Source organism: Euprymna scolopes, chromosome 45 (assembly GCF_053919585.1).
Source record: "Euprymna scolopes isolate OS-2025 chromosome 45, ASM5391958v1, whole genome shotgun sequence".
Lineage (NCBI taxonomy): Eukaryota > Metazoa > Mollusca > Cephalopoda > Sepiida > Sepiolidae > Euprymna > Euprymna scolopes.
This window is the reverse complement of record NC_136526.1, coordinates 26,991,060-27,003,029: the sequence shown is the minus strand read 5'-3', so window position 1 is coordinate 27,003,029 and position 11,970 is coordinate 26,991,060. Positions and strand designations below refer to the sequence as shown.

General features: G+C 35.6%; 1 protein-coding gene across 3 annotated transcripts in view; it reads left to right on the top strand.

Moving 5' to 3' along the window:
* LOC145269299 (uncharacterized) overlaps window positions 1-11,970 on the top strand; it is a 667,893-nt gene that overhangs the window by 1,644 nt on the left and 654,279 nt on the right. The window lies entirely within an intron of this gene.

The window sequence follows — 11,970 nt, the reverse complement described above, 5'->3', positions numbered from 1 at the left end:
GTTAAATTACAATATATATATATATATATATATATATATATATATATATATATATATATATATATATATATATATATATATATATATATATAACTGACGCTTTGAAATTAAAAAAATTAAATTACAATATATAAATATATATATTGTGAGAAATTATAGCAGTAGCAGCGCCGCAGCGGAGTTATCATTGGTTAATAATTTGTCACGCCACTCGGAAGAGATTGGGCGCGAAATTTGTGTCTGTTTGTTTTTCAGGAGACAGTTTTCGACAAGACAGCGAACGGAGGAGACGTCACCCTTCCCGCCGCACCATATGGCAGCCTTTGCCTCAAGATATTCCCCACGAGGGGATTTTAAAAACCCTAAAAAATGGGTTTAATTCATTTTCGGACTTGTTTGTCCAACAAGGCATGAGTGAACCAGTATCAGAATTTTTGTAGGAATTTTTGACACCCCTAACACGAAACTGCGAATACAATATAAAAATCTCGGAATTTCTCTGTTAAAAGTGGGTTATTTATTTTCTTTATGGATTATACTTCCAAAATAAACTATTACAGTTGTTTTAAAAGTAATAGAAATATTTTTTTTTTTTTAAAACAGTAATGAATTTTCCGAACTCAATATTTTTCAATTTTTAAACTCAATATTTTTAAATTTTTAAATTTTAAAAATCTATCAAAATTTTTCTATTGATTCTATTTTTACGATATTTTCAGGGTCAATGTGAAATTTTATGTTCTTTCCAATAAATCGAATATAATATTTTAGACAAACGTTTTTTTTTTTTTTAAGTTCACCATCCCAATTTTTAAGTGTCTATTAAAAAGTAAATACTTAATTTAGTAACCCGATGAGTACATAATTATTTACTCACAAATTGAAGAGAAAAGGTCAATACATAATATATTCAAATTTAAAAAAAAAAAACAGTGTTCTTTTAGAATTTTACCTGTAAAGTTTGAAGATTAAAACCTTTTTTTTAAACCACGTTATTTGTTTTTTCTTTTGTTTTTTTTTAATGGAACCTTGGTCCTTGCTCCTTTAATTGAAAAAAAAATTAGGGCTTGAATTACATTTTTCGAGGAGTTATAAGCTTGGAAAGACAGGGGGTCGAATAATTCACGCCTCCCATTTTGTAAATGTCTAATAATAATTAATTTAGAACCCGATGAGTACATAATTATTTACTCACAAATTGAAGAGAAAAGGTCAATACATAATATATTCAAATTTAAAACAAAAAAAAACATAGTTTTCTTATAGAATTTTACCTGTAAAGTCCGAAGTTTAAAACCTTTTTAAAAAAAAAACACGTTTTTTTTTTTTTTTTTTTTTTAATGAAATCTTGGTCCTTGCTCCTTTAATTGAAAAAAAAATTAGGGCTTGAATTGCATTTTTCGAGGAGTTATAAGCTTGGAAAGATGGGGTGGAATTATTCACTATTTTTCACGAAATTTCTGACACACGTAGAACCGTTATGATGAAAAATCTAAGTTAAACGTGTTTCAGCGTGCCGATGTTAACGAATCATTTTTAGACGAAAAGTCTAAGTTAAACATTTCTCAACTTGTCGACAGTGACGACTTACGTTGAAACGAGAAGGAGATGGACTTTAACTCTGGATAAACTGTTAACTCTGTAAATCGAACTCTGATACTCCCAAGGGAACTTTTTGATCATAAGATCCTATTATACCCGAGCCAGTTATGTGCAGCTGAAAAAAGTGTAGCATTTTTTTTGCAACCTCGAGGATTACATTAATAAAGACGTCTGTTCAATTTTAAGGTAATTTTGTTGTTTGCTTATATTTTTTCATGCACTGCTAGGCGCCCCCAAAAAAGGGCTACATGGAGGGAATGGAAATATTTCTCACATGTAGACCCTTTTTCTTGCAAAAAAAAAAATGAAAAATGATGAATATTAAAATAAATAGATAAATTCTTGTTGAAAACATTTTTAATTCGATATTGATATTACTAACGTATCGTAATTCTTTCCTTTTATGTAAGACCCACAAGGTCGTGAAATAAAAAAGGAGGAATCATACCTAATTAAAACAATAATAATATCTGTTAAATTTTAAATAAACCGAAAGTGGTAAATTTTCAAAAAAGTTTTGTTGCTGGGACTTGTTGTCACAGTTTTAAATTTAAAGTGGTGTCTGTCCTTCTGATTAAATTCTATCGGTGCTATTTTTATGTAGACGATTTAGTGTGATTCTTTCGGTCTGTTGTTTCCTTTTACTTTGGTTTTGCCTTTGCCTCACGGTAACAAAGTTTGCTGGGGGGATCCTTTAAAGGCTTCGGTATGGCGGTGAAAGAATTAGCCGCCAAAATTGAGTCGAAGAAATTAAGAATCGACTGTGCCTTAAAGGAAGCGGAGATCTCTGAAGCTAAAAGAAATAGAGTCTCCGTTTGGCTTCTCGATATCAACAAACTTTACGACGATTTGATAGTTAAATCTTCGTCGGAAGATAGAGAAATTTTGAGTCAGGAGGCCGAAAAGTTTACTGAAGGTATAGAATGTAGATTGGATGATTTAAGTGTGAGTAAAACGACCCATCCTTCCAAATCTGCTTCTTTTAATATAGACTGTCCTTCTTTCACCGGTCCTAGTAGTAATGTAGATAAGTTCGAGTTTCGAACTTTTATTAATAAATTTGAATTTTGCACTGCCAACATAGATAAGGCAGAGAAATTAATTTTTTTGAAAAGCAAAGTAAATGGTCGCGCATTTGACTTAATATCGCATCTTGATATCAAAGCCAACAACTATAATGTTGCAATTTCTATTTTGAAGGATGAATTTTTGGACCCTTCATTAATAAAATCAAAAATTTATAAGGATATATTTTCCTCTCCTGATAGGTTCACGAAAATTCAGGAGCTACAGTTCTTTTTAAAAAAAGTGAAAGTGGAATTGGGTGAATTGGACGATTCCTTTAACACGGATTTCTCTAGACCGGACTCGACAAGCGGTTCCTTAGTAGCCCATGTCTTGTTTGAAAAATTCCCTAATAACGTTAAAAGGGAACTTCTTTGTAGGAGTGAAGAGAGAATTCCCTCTTACAATTTTATAATGTCGAAGGTTTTCGACATCTTAGAAATATTAATCGCCACCCCGATTGAAAATTCTGAGCGGGAAAAAATGGCGCCAAGTTCTTCTTCGTCTTCTTCGGTTGGAAAATCCAAGATGGCGGTGCTGTCTCCTACCGTTAAGAGTAAATATTGTAAATTGTGCGACGTAAAAGGACATTCGTTGAGAGATTGCTCTAATTATCCTCGTTATGAAGATAGACTGAAGAAAGCCAAAAAGTTAGGCATTTGCACTAATTGTATGGGCAATCATTCATTAAAGGATTGCAAAGGAAATTCAGGTTTTCCGTATGCATGTCATGCTTGTGGTTCTAAATCACATTTTACAGTGATGTGCCCCAAGCAGACTAGACCATTCGTGGGAAAAAATATGCTTCCTTCGGATGGTTCTAGCATTTTTCCCATTTTCAAGATTTCTTTGAAATCAGAGGGAGGCCCTGTCTATTTTTTTGTTCTGATGGACACGGGAAGTCAGAGGTCGTTTTTTTCTTCCAAATTGCTTGAGCAGCTCCATGTCGGTGGTGCTGTAAGAGCTAAAAGGACTCGTTTGCCGATCAATACACTTACGGGTCAAAATAACTTAAGTGCTCTTCGGTATAGGGTGTCTGTAAAATTAGGTCTTCAAAGTCCTTTTAGCTATGACGCCCTATTCCTGACTGACCTGAACTTGAGATTTCAAGTTAGTGACTTTGAGGCTGCAATACACAATCTCGAAGAGAATAGTTACCGGCTGTGTCCTGGGCATAGGGACCAGAATGGTGCGCAGTTGCAAGGTATTATGGGATTGGACCTTTTGCAACATATTAAAAATTTAAGAGCCACCCCCTGTTTAAAAGGTATGGCATGGAAGATAGATGAAACCCTCATTCCATGGGGAAGGGCAGGAGGTTTCTTGGATGAAAGGTCTGAGTTGCCTCCCCCCAAGGGCAAATACGATAAACTAAGTCCAACGGACAGTTTCCTTGTTGAATCTGCTTTGAACCCCCTTTGTTCCTATAAGGACAACTTTGAATCCCTGTTCGGTATTTAGGATGTCGAAAGAGGGATTGAAAAATTTTTATCTCTCGATTCAATCGGAATTGAGGAGGGTGAAAAATGTTCGATCACTGACACGGAAAAAATTAGGGAGTTCGAGGACTCCATATCTCTGCGGAGAGGTTATTATTTTGTTGACCTTCCGTGGAAGTTTGAGTTGCTTCCCTTGGTTAGCGACAATCATAACATGTCCGTGAAAATTTGCGAGAGTCACTTCGTCTTTAAAAAGAAAAAATAAATTAAACGACTATATTCAAGTCTTCAGGAATTATGAGGAGGAGGACATAATAGAAGAATTCCTTGTTCCTCCAGGTCGTCAAAATGAATTCATTTGGATTCCACACAGACCTGTTATAAAGGAGGATGTAAACACTACTACTAAAATCAGGCCGGTCTTCAATTGCTCCCTGAAGGCTAAGGGAGGAGTATCATTGAATGATGCTGCCTATGCGGGCATTAATTTGACAGCAGATTTGCTGAAATTATTAGTCGGATTCCGAAAGAACCTCTTTGTGCTCTTAGGAGATTTAAAAAAGGCGTTCTTACAAATTAAGTTAAAATCGTTAGAAGATAAAAACCGTTTTTGTTTTCATTTGTTAATAGGTAATAAGTTACATACCTATAGATTCAATACTTTGTTGTTTGGGTTCAACGCCAGCCCCTTTATATTGAATTTTTTGCTTAAATATCACGCAAAGAAATATGGGAACGACATCGCTTGTCCGCCATATTAAATAATTTTTATGTGGATAATCTCGTTACCACAAGTAACGACCACGAGACCCTTTGCTCTGTTTACACCTTGGTTAGTAAGCGTTTGGGGGAGGCAGGATTCCAATTACAGTGCTGCAACTCCAATCACCCTGAACTAAGGAATAAAATGTCGATAGATAACTCACTCAGTACTCCTGCTACTTCATTTGAGAAGGTGTTGGGTTACTATTATTCTGTAGAAAATGATTCTCTTAGAATTATTCCCTCTTCGGTAAATTCTGAAGTTAAAACAAAAAGGGAGATTCTTTCCCAAGTGGCCAGTGTTTTTGACCCACTGTCACTCCTTTTACCTGTCACTGTCCAGGGTAAAATTATTGTTAGTCTATTATGGAAACAAAAATTATCATGGGATCAGGAGATTCCAGAAAACATTCGTTGCTTATGGGAGCATCTAGCTGGGGAGTTGAATAAGTTGACAGAGTTTGAATTCCCTAGGTTTGTTCTGTCAGACAATATTCCGACAGAATTTATTTGTTTTTGCGATGCCTCTAAACAAGCATATGGCTTCGCAATATACGCGAAGCAAGGGGCTGTAAGTAATTTATTGTTCGCGAAAGCGAAAGTTGCTCCCATTAAAGGGAGATCACTTCCTACATTGAACTGTTGGCTATTTATCTAGCTATCACAGTTGTTCCACACATTTTAGATGTTTTTAACGCATCTCATATCATTAATTTTTACCTCGTGTCAGATTCACAGGTTGCTCTTTCTTGGGTATTAAATGGTAAAGGTCCAAGAAAAAACGTTTTCGTGGGGAACAGGATTTCGGAAATTTCAAAATTCTCTGAAGAAATCCTGACTAAATTTGGTGTTTCCCCAAAATTTAAATGTGTTCCCTCCGCCGAGAACCCGGCGGACCTGTTAACCAGAGGTATTAACTCCTCTAAATTTACAGTACTTTACAATTTCTGGATTCATGGATCCGAATGGATGAACTTGCCCGAAATTAAATGGCCAAGTTCTTCCTTATCTTGCCTTAAAGATTCTAACAAAGAGATCGTGTCTTGTTTAGTTTCAAATTGTGAACCCCCCTATGAGGGAAAATTTCCAATTGAAATAGAAAGATTCTCTAAGCTTTCAAAAATCATCAGGGTCTTGGAGAAGGTCCTAAAATTTGGCGATTTAGTACGTCATCGATCATGTGACATGTAGCAAAGCTAAATTGTTACTTTTTTCTCATATACAGGAAGAATCATTTCCTGCTGAACTTAAATACCTAAAACAACCTTCGGTTAAGGTCGCGCCACCTAGAGTGGCCGCATTGGGTTTATTTCTTGACAACTTGATCAGGACCAGAGGTAGAATTCAGAATGCAGAAGCTCTACCGTTCGAGGCCAAATTTCCCCTTCTGGTAGGAAAAAGGCATGCCCTGACAAGGTTAATTATCATCGAGGCGCATGAGGGTTGCTGTCACTTAGGTACTAACTCCACTCTATGCAAGTTGCGCTTGTCAGGATTTTTGATTCCTCAGGGTAGACAAGCAGTTAAAAACGCACTACGTGCGTGTATTGTTTGCAGAAAAATTAATTCGTTACCTTGCGGGGCTCCTACTGGTTCAGTCCTCCCAGTGCATCGGGTAAATTTGATTCATCCCTTCCAACAAGTGGGAGTGGATTTCACTGGTCATTTCTTAGTGAGATACAATGACTCAGAAAATAAGATGTATATTTTATTGTTTACATGTATAAACCTCCGTGCCATACACTTAGAACTAGTGCCGGACATGAGCACTCGTTCATTCCTTCTAGCATTTATTAGATTTTCTAATTTGTTCGGTATACCAACCCATGTTTACTCCGATAACGCTAAGTCCTTCTTGGCTTCTGGAGTCCTATTATCTGATGTTCTTGAATCAGATGACTTTAAAGAACATTTCAGATCAGTTTCTGTCGAACATCGCACAATACCTCTGTATGCTGCCTGGCATGGCGGGGTGTGGGAGAGACAGATAGGAACTGTTAAGCAATGTTTAAAAAAGGCATTAGGAAGGAAAAAATTAGAATATTTTGAATTCCTAACCGCCATTTCTGATGTAATTAAGGCGGTGAATGACAGGCCATTAACATATATTAATTCTTCTGATAGAGATCCTAATTGTTTGACTCCTAATCATCTTTTACAAACGGGCTATCATCCCAGTTTACTGTTGAATAACTATAAGTCAGAAGAATTGTGTCCAGACCCCCCCAATCGTATGAAGCTTATTCATTCTCTTGAGATAAGAGAAAAGTTTATCAATAAATTTAAGAAAATATGGCATAATGACTACCTCTTGTCACTACGAGAGTCAAATGCTGGGGTTCAGCGCATTAAGAGCCCAAAGATTTCAATTGGGGAAATTGTTCTTGTTAGATTCCCAAATAAGCCAAGACAGTATTGGAATATGGGGAAAGTAATCAGATTAATCTTAGGAAAGGATGATCAAGTTCGATCTGCTGTTGTTCTCAAAGACGGGTGCGAACAAGTGCATTCCTTGAGAAACATCTTTCCTTTAGAAATTAAAGAAAATATAAATCCTTCTACTATGGATTTCCATGAGGAGGGCGGCCCCTTTTTCTGTCCTACCTGTTCCAAAGCCAATGATGGATCCGCTCCCATGATTTGTTGTGACTCATGTGAGGAGTGGTTCCACTTTGATTGTGTCGGGGTTACTCAGGGGGACGCAGTTGGCGAGTGGGTTTGTTTCAATTGTTCTACAACTACACATCATTAGTTGAATTTCTTCATCAGTTAGTGTTTAATATTATTGTAATTACTTATCAACATTGTTTTATTGGAAAAATTTTTTTTATAAATCTTAGGGGTTGGACAGACACACACATATTATTGTAGTGCTCATAATAATTAAAAATTGTAATTGTCAGTGAACTGACAAATTTTCAAAAAAGTAATGCAAACACATTACTTTTTATTCCCTCCCTTGGCAGTGTGTGAGAAATTATAGCAGTAGCAGCGGAGTTATCATTGGTTAATAATTTGTCACGCCACTCGGAAGAGATTGGGCGCGAAATTTGTGTCTGTTTGTTTTTCAGGAGACAGTTTTCGACAAGACAGCGAACGGAGGAGACGTCACCCTTCCCGCCGCACCATATGGCAGCCTTTGCCTCAAGATATTCCCCACGAGGGGATTTTAAAAACCCTAAAAAATGGGTTTAATTCATTTTCGGACTTGTTTGTCCAACAAGGCATGAGTGAACCGTTATGATGAAAAATCTAAGTTAAACGTGTTTCAGCGTGCCGATGTTAACGAATCATTTTTAGACGAAAAGTCTAAGTTAAACATTTCTCAACTTGTCGACAGTGACGACTTACGTTGAAACGAGAAGGAGATGGACTTTAACTCTGGATAAACTGTTAACTCTGTAAATCGAACTCTGATACTCCCAAGGGAACTTTTTGATCATAAGATCCTATTATACCCGAGCCAGTTATGTGCAGCTGAAAAAAGTGTAGCATTTTTTTTGCAACCTCGAGGATTACATTAATAAAGACGTCTGTTCAATTTTAAGGTATATATATATACGCACATATATAACTGACGCTATGAAATTAAATAAAAAAATTAAATTACAATATATATATATATATATAACTGACGCTATGAAATAAAAAATTAAATTGCAATATATATATATATATATATATATATATATATACATATATACATGTATATATATGACTGACGGTATGAAATGAAAAAATAATTTAAAAAAAATAAATTACAATATATATATATATATATATATATATATATATATATATATATAAAATAAAAATTACAACTAAATTTACCAAAATGATCCAAGATGGTAAAACTAAACTATATTATAAATATTAAAGAATTAATATTTATACAATTATCTCAGCAAAATGTAAAAGCTTAATAAAACCAAATAGGAAATAGAGCTTATAATACGAGCAAACAGTTAATAAAATATGTTGAAAAACACTTTGAAATGAGTTAAAAACATATTTAATCTGAAAAGGAAACACTTGATAAGTGGATAGTTCTTAATCCGCGGAGTTTCGAAGAAATACTTTCCTTCTCATCAGAGGGTAGGAATTAGCAAAATGCAGGATCGGATTTTGCATGCAAAAGTATTTGATGAAACAACAAGTAAGTCAAAGATCTTACTTGAAAACAAAAAAAGTGAAGCAGAGGGAATATGGTAAAGAAAAAGGTGATTACACATGAATGGATAGTCTGGTGGAAGATAAATAATCTAGTGACAGTAAAATCCAAATGTATAACTTCAAGAAAGTTAAAAGAATTTCCATTTGCACAAGTAAAATCCAAGGAAATCCCGTAATTGTAAGAAGATGGTCCATAATAATCCAAAGGCAGAAATCCATGGAATAATTCACAAAAATGTGTACAAGGAAAAAATTCCAATAATATTAATAAAAGAAAAATAAGATATACTTTTCACTCTACTTCCGAGACATAAATATAAATAAGAAAGATCAGGAAAGAAAAAGAGGCGAGAGAAAAACAAATGATCATAGAGTTACATATAAAATATAAAATAAAGGGAAACAAATGTCAAAATGACCCAGACAGGAAATGTTAAAGGCACGAAAAAAATATATAGGGCAAAATAATATAGGTCAACTGAAATGTACAGGTCATCACTTAAAAAAATGTCAGCAAGAGTTGTTAGAAGGCACTAAATGGAAAATAAATAAATCAATTTATTAATTAATTAATAAATAGAAAATAAATAAAGAATAAATAAATAAATAAAATATAAAATAAAATAAAAATTATTTAAGGGGAGAGGATGGCCGGTATCTGCAAATTCAGGAAAAAGCAAGAAAAAAAGTAAGTAAATGCATATAGTAAAATATAAGTAAATATACATACAAGATATGAAAGTGTGGGTAGATTGATATATTAGATAGATAGGAAAGTTTAAAGAATAAAGCAGAAAATGCAGATAAATAACCGGTCATGCAAAGAAGAGATAAATAATTAAAATAAAGGATTACTAAATTATAAAGTATTAAGAAGTATGTAGAAAAACGATAAATTTTTTTATATCTATATAAAAGGTAAAAGTAATAACTATGTAATTTCAAAATTGCCATAATTAAATTTGGACTTATGTTTACAGAAAGAGATCAGTTCATTTTTAGAATTTATTACATTGTTACTTTGAGGGGAAGTAATTATAGTTATAGCTTCGGTTGTGCAGAGGCGACATGACTTAGAGCCTGGAGTATAAGACTTAACTTTTTTTATGATAGTCCATTTGATTGAGAAGGGGGTATTGTTAGAGTTAAGTTTTTTTAATTAAAGTAGTTAGAGAAGTTCCTTGGTTATTATTAGAATTATAGCTTCTTTTAAGAAGAAATGTGGTTTGATATTCTTGTTAGTTTTAACTAAACAAAAAATATATGAATAAACACAATTGCCCAATTACGTTTACACATTTATTATACACTGACAAACATTTAAACAACAATAAAACACAATACAACAGTTCGATAAGACTCACCGACTGGTGGAAAAAGTTCTCAGAGCTCGCCTCGTGGTGGAACGAAGGTTCTCCTCTTCTTGAAAGGGAAAAGGCAACACCTCTGCCCATGACCAAAGGGAAAAATCCAACAAGCCTTAGAGCAGGGGCAGATTACTCCTCCCCAGTGTCCTCTAATTTTTAGTCCCCTACAACACTCCCCCCCCCCAAATACAGAGTACTTTTAATTGAATGTTGTGAGAGGATTGTTTTTTTTATGTAGAGACAAAGTCTCTTAAATGGGCAGGCCATTTTACCTGTCTGCCCGAACGTGTTTTTTTTATAAGGGCGTTTTTCCAATGTCACTTTGACTGGCATCCTTTGTGAGGGATCTACTTCTAAATATGCATCCTCGAGTGTTGCGGGTTTCAACCTGTCAATTGAGATATTTTGTTCTTCGTCCTTAATGAGGACGCTGAAATACTTCTTGCTTTTCTTGTTGACTTTAAAAGGTCCAGTATGGTGGTTGCAGGGTATGCGACCTAGCTGTATCGCAAACAAACACATGTGTGCATGTCTCTAGTGCCTTTGGCACATATATGTTAGCACACTTGTTTATTCTTGATGGAGAATATGCCATTTTGGCGATGGTTCTTGTCAGTCTATCAACAAATGATGCAGGGTCCCAAACTTTATTTGGTGTATCACAAAAGTATTGTGCTGGCAGGCGTAGTGTGGTACCATACAACGCTTCTGCTGCTGAGCAATTCAAATCCTTCTTCACTGCTGTGCGCAAACCCAGCAAAATTAGACGAAGGTGTTCTAACCACTTTGTATTGCTGGTAAGCACTGCGCGTAAAGAGGCCTTTAGGCTGCGATGTAGACGTTCGACTGCTCTGTTTGCTTGTGGATGGTATGCTGTCGTGTGTATACTTCTGGTGCCCAATAGTCCTGAGAGTTTATGAAACAGTTCGGACTCGAACTGTCTACCTCTGTCAGTTGTCACATTTTCCGGGACACCGAATCTTGCTACCCATCCAGCGAGGAAAGTTCTGACTGTTGTGTATGCTGTCATATCCGGCATTGGTAAGGCTTCAAACCACCTTGAAAATCTGTCGACACATATCAAAAGATAGCATTGGCCTTCACATGTCAGAAATAGACCGGTGATGTCGAGGTGTATGTGCTTGAACCTCTCATCAGGTACTGGAAATGTGCCTAGTGGCGCACGTGTATGTCGACCGACCTTGGCCTTTTGATACTGCACGCATTTCTTTGTCCATTCTCACGCGTCTGCTTTCATCATCGGCCAGACATACCTGTCTGTCATCAAACGTATCGATGCATTGGCCACTGGGTGTGATAACCCATGTACCGCGTTGAATATGTCTTTCCTTACGGATGCTGGAACATATGGGCGCAGTTTGTTAGTGCTGATATCACACACTATTTTTCTAGGGCTGTTGGGGTGTGCCATTTTCACCAGCTGCAGTGATGTTCCATTATTCTGCAGAAGCTTCTGCAGGTGCTCGTCTTTTTCTTGCTCCATAGCTAAGGTGTTGGCTTCGATGGAAGGTCCCAATGTGAAGGAGTTTATTCCTCGTGAC